Source organism: Octopus sinensis, linkage group LG28 (assembly GCF_006345805.1).
Source record: "Octopus sinensis linkage group LG28, ASM634580v1, whole genome shotgun sequence".
Classification (NCBI taxonomy): Eukaryota; Metazoa; Mollusca; class Cephalopoda; order Octopoda; family Octopodidae; genus Octopus; species Octopus sinensis.
The window spans coordinates 14,453,469-14,470,796 of NC_043024.1; the positions used below are offsets into that span (position 1 = coordinate 14,453,469).

Sequence of the window (17,328 nt, forward strand, 5' to 3'; positions counted from 1 at the left end):
GCCTGTTTCCAAACAATAAGTAAGTTAATCATATTTAATTCTATTTGATGTGCTTCAATGTGTTACTGCTGTGTTTTGTGTCTGTATGTGTTTGTTTTGTTTGTTTCTTTTTTCTTTTACCTCACATATATATATGTATTTATATGTGTGTATATATTATTACTGTACATGCAGCCTCTTGACTACCACCAACAGGCTCCCACAGGCTGTGTCCAATAGCTCAGAATTCTGTGCAGGAAAGCTCTGCAAACCATTTTGCTTAGGACGGAAGAAACAGTAGTCAAAGAAGACAGAAGAATTGACCCTGTTTTTACTTCCAAATACACTTTAGTCTCATACCAACTTCATACTCTGCATTCTTTATGTTGCCAAGTTCACGCTGTTTTTGCAGCAAGGTGGGAACCTTCCACCTTACAAAGACACCACTCTACACATAAACCAACTCACATTCATCGTCACATCAAACTGGCTTATTACCATTTTCCTTGACACCTAATACTGTGTCAACTGTTCCTCATGCCTGGCACCATGGCACTTGTTGAGAGCCCCACATCGACCGCATGGCACTGAATACTACAAAAACAATTTACATCAGCTTCCAGCACGAACTCCCAACACAATTTAACTTACCACATGTCAATGAGTAGGCTTTATAGTTCACCCAAACAATAAAAAGAATGCCAAAATCCTACTGCCTATGCTTTAAGCAGTAACATATCCACAGTAAATGTTTTTGTCCTGCCTTGGAAAACCAGAGATCGGTGTTCTAATATGTGTCGTATGAAGGAGAAATTATCTCAATATTATTTTTTGCTCATAACAATATGTTATTTTTGTATGTCTGGAATTATATGAATACAGAAACACATGCATATGTATTTCACACAGAACATTAAAAAATTTGTTGTATTTGGTCAATATTCTCTTTCATAATCAAAAACTGCACATAACTTTAATATTTAATTTCTTTGGACTTAAACACAAACATTGAAAAAAATGAATGACTGAATTTTGAAAAATGCAATTGTAGAAACATCTCTGCCATTTTAATGCCATTTTAGAAATTACACAAAATGAGTAAACATAGTTTCTAGTGCTACATTTTGTATCTGCCTAAATGTAAAATGAGTTATCTATTTTGCATTTCCAGCACCATCAAGCCCAACACCATATTTAGGATTGAGTCCAACAGGTTAGTAAATATTACCTTGAACTAAAACAATTTATATGCTACCATTTCAATTCATTGTGTATATGTGTATCAGTACAAATGCATGGACATCTATATATCTTCATGTCAATATGGGGGGATATCAGAATCTGGGATAAGTAAGTTAATCACCTTTAATTCTATTTGATGTGCTTCAATGTGTTACTGCTGTGTTTTGTGTCTGTTTGTGTTTGTTTTGTTTGCTTCTTTTCTTTTTTCTTTTACCTCACATATATATATGTATTTATATGTGTGTATATATTATTATCCCACATGCAGCCTCCTGATTACCACCAACAGGCTCCCACAGGCTGTGTCCAATAGCTCAGAATTCTGTGCAGGAAAGTTCTGCAAACCATCTTTCTTAGAACGGAAGAAACAGTAGTCAAAGAAGACAGAAGGTTTGACAATAAAGAAAAACCGTTGAGTTTAACTAAAATAAAAGAAATTTAATTTAGAGGCAAATAAATGTTTAGGGAATAAATAGTGAGTTCTTTAGAGAGATCTTTAGAGAGTTCTTTCATTTATCTCTGAAGAGTGTAGATTCCTTTTGCTGAGCTCTTCTTTTATTCAGAAGTCTTTTTTACCTTTTTTGCTCCCTTCTTTTTTTTTTTTTTTGACTTGACTCTGTTTTTACTTCCAAATACACTTTAGTCTGGTACCAACTTCATACTCTGCATTCTTTATGTTGCCAAGTTCACACTATTTTTACAGCAAGGTGGAAACCTTCCACCTTACAAAGACACCACTGTACACATAAACCAACTCACATTCACAGTCACATCCAACTGACTTATTACTGTTTTCCTTGACACCCAATACTGTGTCAAGTGTTCCTCATGTCTGGCACCATGGCACTTGTTGACAGCCTCACTTCGACCGCATGGCACTGAATACTACATAAACAATTCACATTGGCTTCCAGCACGAACTCCCAACACAATTTAACTTACCACATATCAAAGAGTAGGCTTTATACTTTGCCCAAACAGTAAAATAGAATGCCAAAATCCTACTGCCTATGCTTTAAACAGCAACATAACCACAGTAAATGTTTTTGTCCTGCCTTGGAAAACCAGAGATTAGTGTTCTAATATGCGTCGTACAAAGGAGAAATTATCTCAATATCATTTTTTGCTCATAACAATATGTTATTTTTGTATGTGTGTTATTACATGAATACAGAAACACAATCATAAGCATTTCACTCACAACATGAAAAAAAACTGCTGTATTTGGTCAATACTCTCTTTCATAATCAAAAACTGCACATAACTTAAATATTTAATTTCTTTGGACTTAAACACTGTTAGAAAGAAAATGAAAGACTGAAATTTGAAAAAGGCAATTGTGGAAACATCTCTACCATTTTAGAAATTACGCAAAATGAGTAAACATAGTTTCTAGTGCTATAATTTGTATCTGCCTAAATGTAAAATGAGTTATCTACTTTGCATTTCCAGCAACATCAAGCCCAACACCATATTTAGGACCGAGTCCAACAGGTTAGTAATTATCAACATGAATTCAAACCTTTTATATGCTAACATTTCAATTCATTGTTTATGTTTATGTATCAGTACAAATGCATGGACAAATCTTGTATTTACCAAAACAATATTTTACTAATGTCTCTACTAAATACAGCAGCAAGCCACACCCTGCCATTAAGTCAAGGAATTTAGCTGCTATTGAGATTTTACCTCATGAATTTCAAATGTGAGATTTTAATAAATCCATTTTAATTCTTGTTTTAGTTGAAAAGTGCAGATTTATGGATGGAATGGCAAATGGGAAATTGATCCCAGATTCTGATATCTTCCTCCCCACTAAGGAATCTCCAGAAGTGCTACGGCCATCTGGAATAGGTTGGAAAATAAAGCCATTTGCTGCTTCATCACAACTTGAAGTTAAAATTGATAACAACATTTTGAAATATGGAGCAGTAGTTATTTTACGGAAGCATAAAAATGTAGATATGTTTTTGATATTTTATCAGGAAGATGATTCAAACGTAATAAGGGTAAGTGATATAAATATTTACTTTTATAAAAGTTTAACCATTAAACATTCAGATATTTTCTGTCAAATGTAATCCTTATTCTTTCACATTGTTTAAAATTAATTATGCATTATCTTGTGGCTTTGAGATTTTGATGATGTGATTGTTTATTTTGAGAATGACACTGTAGTAACGGAAGGCATTCAATTTGATGCTATACTGTGTTAGATATCTTTGTACTTGTTATGATGGGACATCTGAAATATCATCGTATACTTTAATTGAACACTGAAAAATGGAAAAGAAGAAATAGCACATTCCATTTGGCAAAACATAATCCAAATTTCATTAGAGAATAAAGTCTAAAATATTTAACGTTAAGGTGGCCGTGTGGTAAAATCTTGCTTTGAAACCATAAGGTTCCAGGTCAGACCATGTGAAAAGATGATAGAGTCATTGCTGGACAACTTTGACGTTGGCTCAATTGGACCACTGAAGACCAATGGTTAAACCAGACTACAGACAAGAATGTTGAGCCAATTAAAGTGCTCGGAGGGTGGAGTTAACCCTGTACTGCTTATACTGAGGTCTCTTCATTAAATGCAAGCTTTTTCTTTGTTTAGGAAAACAAACAGAATGAATTGCTTTGGTTCTAATTTATTTCTCTGGTGGATATTTTACTAAACTTGACGAGGTATTCACAAAGTCTAAATACAAGACGAGACACTAGGTATTTACTTCACTCTGTAAAATGGTGTTCTCTTAATATCATGTTTGGTTCTTTTTTGCAATAGGGTTTCAATGCAACTGAAAATGGTACCTTACCACAAGGAACAAATGTAGACCAGATTCGGATTCGCTTTCGACCGGTAAACTCAGAGGAAGCAATGACTGTCACTCTGTCAATTATTGCCTGTTTCCAAACAATAAGTAAGTTAATCATATTTAATTCTATTTCATGTGCTTCAATGTGTTACTGCTGTGTTTTGTGTCTCTATGTGTTTGTTTTGTTTGTTTCTTTTTTCTTTTATCTCACACATGTATGTATATATATATATGTTGTGTGTATATCATTATCGAGATGGTGACTGCACTCCAGAAATAAGACGGCGGATAGTACCAGGCAGAGAGGCTATGGTCAGCATGAGCAGGGTCTGGAAGAGTAGAGACATCAGTCTCACTACTAAATGCAGATTGGTGAACGTAATTGTCTTCCCAATAGCAACATATGGATGCGAGACCTGGACACTAAAGAAAGCTGACCAGAAGAGAATTAATGCATTCGAGCTTTGGTATTGGAGAAGACTTTTACGAATTCCATGGACAGCGAGGCTCACCAATAGAGAAGTTCTTAAGCAGATCAGGCTGAAAACGTCACTAGAAGCTAGGATCACCATATTTTGGTCATATTATGCAGAAAGATTCCCTGGAGAAGGACATCATGCTCAGAATGGTCAGTGGCAAGAGAAGAAGAGGCCGACCAAGAAACCGCTGGCTTGACACCATCAAGAGTGATACCGGAATGGACATAGCCAATCTGGAAGAAGCGGCCCAGGATAGAACTGACTGGAGGACACTGATCCAATGAGTAACCGAGAGTCAACTTCGACTGAGTGGATAGTTAGAGAGATATTATTAGCCCAGACACGGCATCCTGACTACCAGCAATAGGCTCCCACAGGCTGTGTCTGATAGATCAGAAGACTGTGCAAGCAAGTTCTGCAAACCATTTTGCTTAGAATGGAAGAAGCAGTAGTCAAGGAGTCAGAAGATTTGACAAAGGAAAAAAAAAAAACATTGAGTTTAACCAAAATAAAAGAAATTTAAGTTAGAGGCAAATAAATATTTAGGAAATAAATAGGCAGTTCTTTAGAGAGATCTTTAGAGAGTTCTTTCATTTATCTCTGAAGAGTGTAAATTCCTTTTGGTGAGCTCTTCTTTTATTCAGCAGTCTTCTCTATCGTTTTTGTTTTCTTATTTTTTTTTTTTCAAATTGACCCTGTTTTTACTTCCAAATACACTTTAATCTCGTACCAACTTACATTTTACTCAGCCTCCTAATTTTCTCAATGGCATTCCTTTATGGTATTTCTTCCTATAACTCCAGGATGAATCTTGTCTAAGTAACAATTGATGACAACAACCAGATTTTATGATGTGGAGAGTTAGAGAGCAACACTGCAGAAACTGAACTGTAAAAGTTATATTATGAATGAGCCATAGTTTTCATTTGTAGTACTTGGCATTTTATCTCTTCTACTAATATGTTTAAGAAATCACGAATGTTATTAACTTGCTTTTCTCCCCTACAAATCTTGTATTTATCCAAAAAAATGTTACTAATATCTCTACTTAATACAGCAGCAAGCCACACCCTGCCATTAAGTCAAGGAATTTAGCTGCTATTGAGATTTTACCTCATGAATTTCAAATGTGACATTTTAATAAATCCTTTTTTAATTCTTGTTTTAGTTGAAAAGTGCAGATTTATGGATGGAATGGCAAATGGGAAATTGATCCCAGATTCTGATATCTTCCTCCCCACTAAGGAATCTCCAGAAGTGCTACGGCCATCTGGAATAGGTTGGAAAATAAAGCCATTTGCTGCTTCATCACAACTTGAAGTTAAAATTGATAACAACATTTTGAAATATGGAGCAGTAGTTATTTTACGGAAGCATAAAAATGTAGATATGTTTTTGATATTTTATCAGGAAGATGATTCAAACGTAATAAGGGTAAGTGATATAAATATTTACTTTTATAAAAGTTTAACCATTAAACATTCAGATATTTTTTGTCAAACGTAATCCTTATTCTTTCACATTGTTTAAAATTAATTATGCATTATCTTGTGGCTTTGAGATTTTGATGATGTGATTGTTTATTTTGAGAATGACACTGTAGTAACGGAAGGCATTCAATTTGATGCTATACTGTGTTAGATATCTTTGTACTTGTTATGATGGGACATCTGAAATATCATCGTATACTTTAATTGAACACTGAAAAATGGAAAAGAAGAAATAGCACATTCCATTTGGCAAAACATAATCCAAATTTCATTAGAGAATAAAGTCTAAAATATTTAACGTTAAGGTGGCCGTGTGGTAAAATCTTGCTTTGAAACCATAAGGTTCCAGGTCAGACCATGTGAAAAGATGATAGAGTCATTGCTGGACAACTTTGACGTTGGCTCAATTGGACCACTGAAGACCAATGGTTAAACCAGACTACAGACAAGAATGTTGAGCCAATTAAAGTGCTCGGAGGGTGGAGTTAACCCTGTACTGCTTATACTGAGGTCTCTTCATTAAATGCAAGCTTTTTCTTGTTTAGGAAAACAAACAGAATGAATTGCTTTGGTTCTAATTTATTTCTCTGGTGGATATTTTACTAAACTTGACGAGGTATTCACAAAGTCTAAATACAAGACGAGACACTAGGTATTTACTTCACTCTGTAAAATGGTGTTCTCTTAATATCATGTTTGGTTCTTTTTTGCAATAGGGTTTCAATGCAACTGAAAATGGTACCTTACCACAAGGAACAAATGTAGACCAGATTCGGATTCGCTTTCGACCGGTAAACTCAGAGGAAGCAATGACTGTCACTCTGTCAATTATTGCCTGTTTCCAAACAATAAGTAAGTTAATCATATTTAATTCTATTTCATGTGCTTCAATGTGTTACTGCTGTGTTTTGTGTCTCTATGTGTTTGTTTTATTTGCTTGTTTTTTCTTTTACCTCACATATATGTATGTATTTATATGTATGTACATATATATGTGTGTGTATATTATTATCGAGATGGTGACTGCACTCCAGAAATAAGACGGCGGATAGTACCAGGCAGAGAGGCTATGGTCAGCATATGGTCAGCAAGAACTCCCAACACAATTTAACTTACCACATGTCAATGAGTAGGCTTTATAGTTCACCCAAACAATAAAAAGAATGTCTAAATCACACTTCCTGTGCTGTAAGCAGTAACATACCCACAGTAAATGTTTTTGTCCTGTCTTGGAAAACCAGAGATTAATGTTCTAATATGCGTCGTACGAAGGAGAAATTATCTCAATATTATTTTTTGCTCATAACAATATGTTATTTTTGTATGTCTGGAATTATATGAATACAGAAACACATGCATATGTATTTCACACAGAACATTAAAAAATTTGTTGTATTTGGTCAATATTCTCTTTCATAATCAAAAACTCCACATAACTGTAGCATTTAATTTCTTTGGACTTAAACATGAACATTGAAAGAAATGCAAAACTGAAATTTGAAAAAGGCAATTGTAGAAACATCTCTGCAATTTTAATGCCATTTTAGAAATTACACAAAATGAGTAAACATAGTTTCTAGTGCTACATTTTGTATCTGCCTAAATGTAAAATGAGTTATCTACTTTGCATTTCCAGCACCATCAAGCCCAACACCATATTTAGGATCGAGTCCAACAGGTTAGTAAATATTGCCTTGAATTCAAATCATTTATATGCTAACATTTCAATTCATTGTTTATGTTTGTGTATCAGTACAAATGCATGGACAAATCTTGTATTTACCAAAACAATATTTTACTAATGTCTCTACTAAATACAGCAGCAAGCCACGCCCTGCCATTAAGTCAATGAATTTAGCTGCTATTGAGATTTTACCTCATGAATTTCAAATGTGTGTGTGTATGTATCAGTACAAATGCATGGACATCTATCTATCTTCATGTCAATATGGTGGGGAATATGAATATTAGGTTATATGATTCTGTAAATGTGTGGAGATATTTCACCATATATTTATGTATTGTATATGCGTGTGCTTTGATATGTATGGAGATACTCTCCCAATTTCTCTTTCCTCCCACTACATCATCATTATCATCTCATCGTTTAACGTCTATTTTCCATGCTAGCACGGGTTGGACTGTTCGACCGGGGTCTGGGAAGCCAGGAGGCTGCAACCAGGCTCCAGTCTGATCTGGCAGAGTTTCTACAGCTGGATGCCCTTCCTAACGCCAACCACTCCATGAGTGTAGTGGGTGCTTTTTACGTGCCACCGGCACAGGTGCCAGGGGTGTCTGGCAGTGGCCACGATCGGTTGGTGTCGAGGAAAGCAGTCGAGGCGGTGCTGGCATCGGCCACGTTCGGATATATATATATATAAGGGTTGACTGAAATTGGTCAGTTGGAGAGCTGTACCAGGTGCAGTTTTATTAGGCTTGGTTTCTGTGGCTGGATGCCAACCACTCCAAGAGATTGGTGAGCACCTTTTATTTGTCACTAGCATGGGTGGTTTTACATCATGACACTGGAGTGGTTGTGTGGTAAGTAGCTTGTTTACCAACCACATGGTTCCGGGTTCAGTCCCACTGCATGGCACCTTGGGCAAGTGTATTCTGCTATAGCCTCAAGCCGACCAAAGCCTTGTGAGTGGATTTGGTAGGCAGAAACTGAAAGAAGCCCTTCGTATATATGTATATATATGTATGTATGTATGTATGTATGTGTGTGTGTCTGTGTTTGTCCCCCCAGCATCGCTTGACAACCGATGCTGGTGTGTTTATGTCCCCATCACTTAGCAGTTCGGCAAAAGAGACTGATAGAATAAGTATTAAGCATACAAAGAATAAGTCCCGGGGTCGAGTTGCTTAACTAAAGGCGATGCTCCAGCATGGCTGCAGTCAAATGACTGAAACAAGTAAAAGAGTAAAAGAGTATATATATATATATAATATATATATATATATATATATATATATATATATAGAGAGAGAGAGAGAGAGAGGAGAGAGAGAGGAGAGAGACACACACACACACATACTGAGTGTGTGTATGTCTGTGAAAGTAAGGAAAACTAATACAGAGATAGGTTGAAAGATAGATGACAGACAGACTGAACAAATATAATCATTCCATCATCATCATTTAACATCTGTTTTTCCAAGCTGGCATGGGTTATAGAGGTTGACTGAAATTGGTCAGTTGGAGAGCTGCACCAGGCACAGTTTGATTTGACTTAGTTTCTATGGCTGGATGCCAACCACTCTAAGATAGTTGTGGGCACCTTTTATTTGTCACTAGCATGGGTGGTTTTGCATCATGACAAATGGAAAAATACCTTTGCATAATCAACTTACCTGTATTCAACCTTCCTGGGCATGTTACATGGCAACAGTTGAAAATCAACAACAATGAAAAAAAGAACAGTTAAGCAGATTTGTCGATGGACAGATGATCTTCCTCTCACCAAAATCCACCCATTTCTGGTTAAGGTGATATTTTGCACTGAGGCTTTCAAACAAGAACCCACAGAAAAGCAGGATTTGTTATGGCTGAATGGGGATCCCTTAGTTTTAATCAGTGAACAATTGTCTAAACAAGTGGATGAGGTATATAAACACTCACACAATATACATATATTCTACACATTATATATATATATATATACTTATGTAGGACTGGTTGTGTGGTAAGTAGCTAGCTTACTAACCACGTGGTTCCAAGTTCAGTCCCACTGCGTGGTACCTTGGGCAAGTGTCTTCTACTATAGCCTCGGGCCAACCAAAGCCTTGTGAGTGGATTTGGTAGATGAAAACTGAAAGAAGCCCGTTATATATATGCATATATATATATATATATATATATATATATATATATATATATATGCATGTATGTATGTATGTATGTGTGTGTGTATATGTTTGTGTGTCTGTGTTTGTCCCCCCACCATCGCTCGACAACCGATGCTGGTGTGTTTACATCCCCGTAACTTAGCTGTTCGGCAAAAAGAGATCGATAGAATACGTACTAGGCTTACAAAGAATAAATCCTGGAGTCGATTTGCTCGACTAAAAGGCAGTGCTCCAGCATAACCACAGTCAAATGACTGCAAAATTAAGAGTAAAAAGAGTAAAAGAGTATATGCATGCATGTATGTATGTGTTTGTGTGTGTATACATATATGTATTTATAAAGATAATTTAAATATGGATATCTTCTATTGACATTCAATAATTTATTTATATCACAATATTACATTAAATACTATGAATATAATACTGTTTACATCTCGCTCACAGATTTATTATTGCTTTATGAATATAATATATATCATAAAATAACATATTTCGTTTTTGGATTTGGTTTGCAAGATTCTTTATATGAGTTCGTGTGTTGAAGCATATTCTGTTGTGTCTGGGGAGAGTCATTTTCTTTTTGTGCCTTATAATCTAACACACTCACCGGTAAAATTTCCCCTTTTTTCTTATTTTTATTTTCCTAAAATTTTTGTTGCGTCTTGCAACATTTTCAATAGTTTTGAATATTGAAAAGAAATTTTACTGGTGAGTGTGTTAGATTATAAGACACAAAAAGAAAATGACTCTCCCCATAATTATTTAAATAATTATAAAATTATTTAAATAACTAGCAGTATCGCCTGGCGTTGCTCGGGTTTGTAAGAGAAATAACTATATAAGCATTTTTAGAGAGTTACTTCCCTTATATAAACCGAGCAAAAAATGCATTAAAAATCCGTGAAAATGATGGTAATTTTTTTTTTAAATCGTAGACTCATTGTAGACGTGCGCTAATACTGAGAAGGGCTCGATATGAATCACGACTATAAGATACCCGCTTTTGGTTAAAGTGCACCGCAAAATGTGGGAGTAGTTAGGAATCTAGATCAGAGGAGACAGACTCTCACACAACTTAAATTTTATATATAAAGATTATAAAAACTGTAAAAGTTCAACATATTGTTTCGGTTTATATATGTTTTCATATATACATAGTCACAGTTCAATTATATATAAGCCACTTCAGGATAAATCTTCCATTAAAATGTTTTTGTTGTTATTCAATAGTAATTGATGTAAGATTTAATAATTAACACTCAGGCTCATAACACAGACATTTGAATTAATTTTTATACAATCTAGCTGTCCTTTCCAGATGGGATTTCGTCTTTCTGAACCAATTTACCCTGAAGTAGCTTGTATATAATTGAACTGTGACTATGTATATCAGCAAACATATATATAAGCCGAAACAATTTGTTGAACTTTACAGTTTTTATAATTCATCATCATCATCATCGTTTAACGTCTATTTTCCATGCTAGCATGGGTTGGACGGTTTGACCAGAGTCTGGGAAGCCAGGAGGCTGCACCAGGCCCAGTCTGGTCTGGCAGAGTTTCTACAGCTGGATGCCCTTCCTAACGCCAACCACTCCAGGAGTGTAGTGGGTGCTTTTTACGTGCCACCGGCACAGGTGCCAGACGAGGCTAGCAACAGCCATGATCGGATGGTGCTTTTTACGGGTCACCGGCACGGAGGCCAGTCAGGGTGGCGCTGGCAACGGTCATGTTCGGATGGTTCTATATAATTATTTATATAATATTATGTTATTATATTTATAATATTTATATATTATATATATTATTATATAATAATAATATTAGGGAGTAAATCCAATCTTACAGGGAAAAATTAGATTTAGGATTAAATCCAATTTTATAGTATAAATATATATTATATTAAATTAGAGATAAAACCACTATTAGGCAAATCAAACAGTGAAAATCATAAGCCAATACATACAAAAAAATTAATTAAAAAATATAAAATATAAATATAAAAAATATAAAATATGAAATTCCAAATTAAAATATTTAAATTAAAGTTAAAATTTTAAAAATTATTTAAATACTTTAAACATATAAATTTTAAAGTATATATATATATATATATATATATATATATATATATATATATATATTGTTATTATTATTATTATTTTATTTATTTATTTATTTATTTATTTATTATTTTTTATTTTATTTTAATTTTTTTTTGTTTGTAAATTATATAACTATCAAAAAGTATTAAAAGTTTAATATAAGATATATAGTATACTATATATCTTATATTAAACTTTTAATACTTTTGGGTAGTTATATAATTAAAAACAAAAAAAAAATTAATAAATAAATAAATAAAATAATTAAATAATAATAATAATAATAAAAATATAAATATAAAAAATATAAATATAAATATAAAAAATATAAAATATGAAATTCCAAATTAAAATATTTAAATTAAAGTTAAAATTTTAAAAATTATTTAAATACTTTAAACATATAAATTTTAAAGTATATATATATATATATATATATATATATATATATATATATATATATATTGTTATTATTATTATTATTTTATTATTTTATTTATTTATTTATTTATTTTTTATTTTATTTTAATTTTTTTTTGTTTGTAAATTATATAACTATCAAAAAGTATTAAAAGTTTAATATAAGATATATAGTATACTATATATCTTATATTAAACTTTTAATACTTTTGGGTAGTTATATAATTTAAAAACAAAAAAAAAAATTAATAAATAAATAAATAAAATAATTAAATAATAATAATAATAATAATAATAATAAAAATATAAATATAAATATATTTAAAATTTATAAGTTTAAAATAATTAAATAATTTTTAAAATTTTAACTTTAATTTAAATATTTTAATTAGGAATTTCATATTTTATATTTTTTATATTTATATTTTATATTTTTAAATTAATTTTATGTTTTGGCTTATGATTTTCACTGTTTGATTTGCCTAATAGTGGTTTTATCTCTAATTTAATATAATATATTATTATATAGTATGTATATATTATATATTATAATATTTATATGATATTATGTTATGTTTTATGATATGTATTATATACATAATATTTAATGTAAGATTGTAATATAAATAAATTATTGGATTGTCCATAGAATATCTGAATTATACCAATATTTATATGGTATCCAACTGACGTACCAGTGAATTGGATGTTTAATACACACCTTTGAAGGATCTCCTTTCCTCAGTTTCTAACTTCATATATGTATGTGTGTGTGTGTATATATATATATATATAGATGTATATATATATATGTATATATATATATATATATATATATAAATATATATATTTGCGAAGACGTGTTGGGGCAAGCGAAATCGAAATCGAATTGAACCAGCCAGGATCCCTGGTCTGGTGGTATGTAAAAAGCACTATCCGACTCGTGGCCGATGCCAGCACTGCCTCGACTGGCTTCCGTGCCGGTGGCACATAAAATCCACCAATCCGACCATGGCCGTTGCCAGCCTCGCCTGGCACCTGTGCGGGTGGCACGTAAAAAGCACCCACTACACTCACGGAGTGGTTGGCGTTAGGAAGGGCATCCAGCTGTAGAAACATTGCCAGATAAGACAGGAGCCTGGTGCAGCCTTCTGGCTTCCCAGATCCCCGGTCGAACCGTCCAACCCATGCTAGTATGGAGAACGGACGTTAAACGATGATGATGATGATGATGATGATATATATATATCATTATCAGCATCATCATTATTTAACATCTGCTTTCATGCTGGCATGGGTTGATGTACACACACACACACACACACACACATATATATATATATATATATATATATATATACACACATACACATATATGTATATGTACATATATATACATATATGCATGTATACATATTTATATATATATATATATATATATATATACACACATACACAAACACATACATACTTACATATGTACACATATATTCATATATACACTCACACAGCAACAAAACCAGCAAAAATATTTTGGAATTAAAAAAAACTTACATTTTCAGTGGTTCTCTTTTTGTTAATTGACATGAATGTTGGCTGGAATGGTTGAGATGGTATAGATTGGTATATATACTGGTATACAAAGAGGAGCTGGTATATATATACAGAACTTAACTAAAAGAGATAAAAAAAGAGCCAATATATTTTGTTAATGCATTCCACACACATCAAATGTCAATTTTAATATCTAACCAGTTAGCACTTCATGAATGGCACAAAGTGAAAGTAAATGATAAGAAGCAAATTTGGAAAAGGCAATAGGGGGAAAATGTATGTCACATTTGTGCCATTTTGAAAATTAACAAAAGAAAGAAATCAAGGGTTTTAAGTCACATCATTAGGGAGGAAACGATTGACTGGGAGTCTGCTTGAGTTATGAATGTGTATTTTGTTTTGTCTTAAATGCAGCATGGAATAAAATATCTATTTTCAATTTCCAGCATCAACCGTATCAATGCCATATTCAGAATCCACAGTAACAGGTTTGTACATATTATCACGAATTAAAAAGACTTATATCATTTAATTCATCAGGTGGGTGTGTGTATATGTGTGTGTTTGTGACTGTATGTAAATGAAAAGTGACTGCAAAAGTAAATGATAAGAAGCAAATTTGGAAAAGGCAATAGTGGCGACATGTATGTCAAATTAACACCATATTGAAAATTACCGAAAGAAAAGAATCATGATGTTTCAGCCTCATCATTAGTAGGGAAACGATTGACTGAGAGTTTGCTGCAATTATGAATGTGTATTTTATCAGGTCATTTAGAATAGAATGTCTGATTTTGAACTGAAAGTTTATTTTACTTTATCTCAACGAAAAGCAATGAAGTTAATCAAAGTATGCGCCTAAATTATCAACATAATTTTGCCATTTTATCAGTAGCTCATTGATGCCAGCAGCAAAAGATTCTGGAGAGCAAGAAGTGATGATGAAATCACAAAAGGCTGTTTTTGCATCTTATTCAGATTTGCAAAAAGTTGCCTGGAAAACAAGAGAGTCAGTTGGTCCAAGGACTGGAGAATATGGTGGATGACAGAGTACTTCCATGTTCAGTTCCTGTAACCTGAGTAGTGATCTTTGTGCAAAATGTGGTCAAGCATTGTCTTGCAAGAGAATTGGCCTGTCTCTATCAACCAATGTTGGTTGTTTAATGGCAAGTGAACTCATCATTTCATCTAGTTGGTTGATGTATACATCTGCTGTAGTGGATAACACCAGGGCTGGACCACCAAACAGACACCATTAGCTCTGATGAAAGTAGCATTAATTTCCTTAGGTTGTTCAGTTCTCCTCAATTGATCAATAGGCCAGTTGGGTAAACCTGTCTCTAAATGTACCTATAATGACTACTGGACACAAATGGAAACAAAGTTGGCTCTGATAAAGGCAAAATATGTAATGACCATCACTGTTAACTTCTTTCTGATATAATTTGGGAAAGGCATGAGTGGAAACATGTATGTCACATTTGTGCCATTTTGAAAATTACTAAAAGAAAGGAACCAAGGTTTTTCAGCCAGATCAGTGGGGAAGAAACGATTGAGTGAGAGTCTGTTTGAGTTATAAATGTGTATTTTATTTTGTCTTAAATGCAGTATGGAATAAGATATCTATTTTCAATTTCCAGCATCATCCGTATCAATACCATATCCAGAATCCACAGTAACAGGTTCGTACATATTATCATGAATTTAATTCATCAGGTGAATATGTGTTTGTATGTGTGTGTAGGTGTGTGTGTGTATGTAAGAACTACTTGTATAAAATATTATACAATATGGTGTTGAATATATCAACACCATATTCAGAATCTACAGCAACAGGTTTGTTCATATTCTCATGGATTAAAAAGACTTTGTAATTTATCAGGTGGGGGCATGTGTGTGGCGTGTGTGTATGAGAGTGTTTTTGACTGTATAACATGTGTGTGTGTGTGTATTGTGTGTATGCATTTTGTATGTGTACATTTTTGTGTGAGTGTAAATTGCAAGTTTGTGCATGCGCGTGTATTTATGTCAGAACTCCTAGTATAATATATTGAGAAAATCAGAAATTCAACAAGTAGGTGCAGGAGTGGTTGTGTGGTAAGTAGCTTGCTAACCAACCACATGGTTCCGGGTTCAGTCCCACTGCATGGTATCTTGGTAAGTCTCTTCTACTATAGCCTCAGGCCAACCAAAGCCTTGTGAGTGGATTTGGTAGACGTAAACCAAAAGAACCCCATCGTATATATATGTGTGGTATAATATATATATGTGTGTGGTGTGTGTGTGTGTAAATATATGTGAGTATATGTTTATTTGTCTTTGTTTGCTCTGATAAAGGCAAAATATGTAATGACCATCACTGTTGACTTCTTTCTGTTATAATTTGAGAAATGCAATAGTGGAAAAATGTATGTCACATTTGTGCCATTTTGAAAATTACCAAAAGAAAGGAACCAAGGCTTTTCAGCCAGATCAGTGGTGAAGAAACGATTGAGTGAGACTTTGCTTGAGTTTTAGATGTGTATTTTATTGTCTTAAATGCAGTATGGAATAAGATATCCATTTTCAATTTCCAGCATCATCCGTATCAATGCCATATTCAGAATCCACAGTAACAGGTTTGTACCTATTGTTATGAATTAAAAACACTTTGTGTGATAAAATTTAATTCATCAAGTGTGTTTGTGACTGTATGTAAATGATAAGTGACTGTAAAAGCAAATTATAAGAAGAAGCAAATTTGGAAAAGGCAATAGTGGAAACGTGCCAGTGGCACGTGAAGAAAAACATTCAAGCAAGGTCATTGCCAGTACCGCCTGAGTGGCCTTCGTGCCGGGGGCACGTAAAAGTACCCACTACATTATTGGAGTGGTTGGCGTTAGGAAGGGCATCCAGCTGTAGAAACTTTGCCAGATAAAGATTGGAGCCTAGTGCAGCCATCAGGTTCGCCAGTCCTCAGTCAGATCGTCCAACCCATGCTAGCATGGAAAGCGGGCGTTAAATGATGATGATGATGTATGTATGTATGTCACATTAACACCATATTGAAAATTACTGAAAGTAAAGAATCATGATGTTTCAGCCTCATCATTAGGAGGGAAACGATTGACTGAGAGTTTGCTGCAATTATGAATGTGTATTTTATCAGGTCATTAAGAATAGAATGTCTGATTTTGAGGTGAAATTTTATTTTACTTTATCTCAATGAAAAGCAATGAAGGTAATCAAAGTTTGCACCTAAATTATCAATACAATTTTGCCATTTTATCAGTAGCTTATTAATGCCAGCAGCAAAGGATTCTGGAGAGCAAGATGTGATGATGAAATCACAAAAGGCTGTTTTTGCATCTTATTCAGATTTGCAAAAAGTTGTCTAATGCCTGGAAAACAG

General features: G+C 33.5%; 1 protein-coding gene and 1 long non-coding RNA gene across 2 annotated transcripts in view; both read left to right on the plus strand.

Moving 5' to 3' along the window:
• Window positions 1-17,328, plus strand: part of LOC118768320 (SCO-spondin-like) — a 447,598-nt gene that overhangs the window by 64,611 nt on the left and 365,659 nt on the right. The gene's annotated exons all lie outside the window — the stretch shown is intronic.
• Window positions 17,314-17,328, plus strand: part of LOC118768322 — a 17,751-nt gene continuing 17,736 nt past the window's right edge. The window contains exon 1 of the long non-coding RNA XR_005004134.1: window positions 17,314-17,328. This exon is cut by the window's right edge and continues 66 nt beyond it. This is a non-coding gene — a long non-coding RNA (uncharacterized LOC118768322).